The sequence below is a fragment of the Callithrix jacchus genome, chromosome 6 (assembly GCF_049354715.1).
Source record: "Callithrix jacchus isolate 240 chromosome 6, calJac240_pri, whole genome shotgun sequence".
Lineage (NCBI taxonomy): Eukaryota > Metazoa > Chordata > Mammalia > Primates > Cebidae > Callithrix > Callithrix jacchus.
In genome coordinates this window covers 123,094,128-123,096,916 of record NC_133507.1, presented here as the reverse complement: position 1 = coordinate 123,096,916, position 2,789 = coordinate 123,094,128, and the positions used below count along the sequence as shown (strand labels likewise).

Sequence of the window (2,789 nt, the reverse complement as noted above, 5' to 3'; positions counted from 1 at the left end):
GCATTCAGGGTGCTATGGTCATAGACAGTGCTATGTTAATTCAATGTATATTCCCTTCCCAGCACCAGCCAGCACGGGTGAGCTTGTATGACACAAGCTCTTTGAAACTCAAAGAGCTTTTCATGAGCCTGCAAGAGAGAAGACAGTAGAAGAAAAGTAACAGGAACAAGAGCAAGTGGGGGTGGTAGAATTCGCTCTTTCTACACAAGGGGATGGTACTGGCCCCCTCCTTTCACTAGAGCAGGGGATGGGGCTGGAAGGAGACAAACAAGCATCCTGGAAGTCCACACTTCTCTTTAAACTCTGGAGTCTCAGCCCAGATTTGATTTGATGTCTCATGCTCATTTAACTTTCAGCCACTGGGCATGTGTGACTTGGAAAGAAGAATGAGGGGTGATTTGTTTCAATCACATAATCCTTCATCCACAGGAAATGGAGGGACCATTGGATTCCTCTTGAGGCCTCCCAAACCAGAAGGCCAACTTTGTAGGTGTCCAGTTTCACACCCCAGGCGTCTACCATACGGAGACCAACGGGGCAGACGGAAAGGAAAACATCCCAAGACCCAGCTGGGGTCACCTCCTGCTCTGTGGGAGGGTTGGGGACCAGCCAGGGCACAGGCTGGGACAGGGGAGGGAGGGCTGTTCCCGTGTGGCAGGAACCAAGAACAAATGTGGGTGAAGTGGATGTTGTTTAATTTAGCAAAGGTAATGTCATAATTGTCTCTTCAGCAACCACAAGGTACAAACTCTGGGAAGGAAGGCGGTGTGCCTGCCCATATTTAAAGATCCATATATACCCATGAGTATTAACAATGCAAATAGCTCTCTCTTTCTCTCTCTCTTTTTTTTTTTTTTTTGCTACAATGCTATGATTCTTGGCCTACAAATCACTGTTCATGTTAAAAACTTTTCTGAAGCTACCCAGTTAAATACAAGATAAAAATAGAAACAGAAACAACCAGGCTGGGCACAGTGGCTCACACCTCTAATCCCAGCACTTTGGGAGACTGAGACGGGCAGATCAGTTGAGCCCAGGAGTTCGAGACCAGCCTTGTCTCTACAAAAATACAAAAAATTAGACAGGCATGGTGGTACACACCTGTAGTCCCAGCTACTTGGGTGGCTGAGGCTGGAAAACGCTTGAGCCCAGGAGGTGGAGGTTGCAGTGAACCAAGATCGTGACACTGCACTCTAGTGTAGGTGACAGAGTAAGACTCAACCATATTCTGCCTTTATTTTCCCAACTTCTAAGCCCTCCTTTCTCTTCTCCTAAGTCTTGAATCATGCCCAGGACATAGTTTCTGTACATTTGCCCCTGTGGAGAAAGATCTTAGTCAACCAACAGTCCTTATTGATGTAAAAGACACTACCATGTCTATTGCAGGTCAAAGCAGAGGAGTGCCTGTGTTAGAATGAGGCAGTTGTGTCCCCAAAATGAAAAGAAGTACAAATGGTAAATGCTGAGTTGAGGAAGGCACCGTTTTAACCAGAAGCCTGAGATGATCTGAGCTGCTTTCCCTCACCCAGGCTGCTTTCTCTGTGCCATTCTTAGTGACTTCCCATATTTAACCTCATTTAATGTTCTTTCTTAAAAAAAAAGATGAAATGCTTCATGAATTTTTTGTCATCCTCACGCAGGGGCCATGCTAATCTCTGTACTGTTCCAGCTTTTAGTATATGTGCTGCTGAAACAAGCACTCCTTATTTATGTTCTTATATTTCATATCACTAATACTAATTCCTACAGTTATTGGGTATTTACCATGTGCCAAATACCGTGCTAAGCAGATTACTTACATTTTCTCTTTACTTCGTGATAGGCTGGAATTCCTCTCCTGCTTTTCAGATGAGGAATAGAGGCTCAGAGGCATTGACTGATGGCTTGAAATCACAAGGCTCATGGTTAGGCTCGTGCTTAAGGCTCCATGGCCCTTTGACTCCAAATCCTAGGCACTTTTTATTGCACAAATATGGCTCTGAAAGCAAGCCTATGAAATAGGTATCATTCATCCTGTAAGTCAATGGGAAACCCAGGATGAAAGAGTTCAAGGGATTGATTGCTCAGTTTTCTCATTAGGAAATGGCAAAGCCTACTGGAACTTGGGTCTTTTGACTATAAGTTCAGTGATCTTCCTGTGACCCATGCAGTGGTCCCTGGTCAATGGCAAATCTGATTAGTTCAGCCTTCTTGCCTTTCTGTCATTACCCAAGCCCTGAACTCAGGTGCTTGGACCTTCTTAGTCCTTGGGCTAAGGAAGCTAAGTCTCATGATCCCCCAAGACAACTATCACCAACACTTTCCCGTGCATTTCAATCACAGTTGTTCTCACCTGGTTTCACTACATTATTGATCCCCTCAGGCTCCCTCTTGGGTTCTTTTCCTTCAAAGTTCCACTTGTCTAGAGGTCTTTCTCATCTCTTTGGCTCATTACTCTTCTTGAAAACTCCAAGCTGACTGTTTCTTCCTTCTGTTCTCTGCCCTGGGTCACACGTGAGAGTCCATGCTCCATTCCAGATGTGGTCTCCCTAGAATCTGAAAATTCCCAGCTGCTCCTTGAAGGACTCATGCATCTCTGGTGGGTGGATAACCCAAGGGGTACTCTCCTCTGCACATTCTCTCAGACCATCCCTACTCCTGTTGCTCCCACCTTGGGTTTCCCCATCCTACTGGAAAAGGTTTGAGGCATGATAGAGTTAATGCAATCCAACTCTTGTCTGTGAGGGAGAGCTTGGCACTACTTACAAACCTCCTCCTTGCCAGAGGGTCCCTGGTCTCCATCATCTTCT

General features: G+C 45.6%; 1 non-coding gene across 1 annotated transcript; it reads right to left on the bottom strand.

Annotated features, from left to right (window-relative positions):
- Positions 1-1,596: 1,596 nt before the first annotated feature.
- LOC118154926 (U6 spliceosomal RNA) lies at positions 1,597-1,700 on the bottom strand. The gene has a single exon (XR_004745181.1). It is a non-coding gene; the product is annotated as a U6 spliceosomal RNA (small nuclear RNA).
- Positions 1,701-2,789: the final 1,089 nt, after the last annotated feature.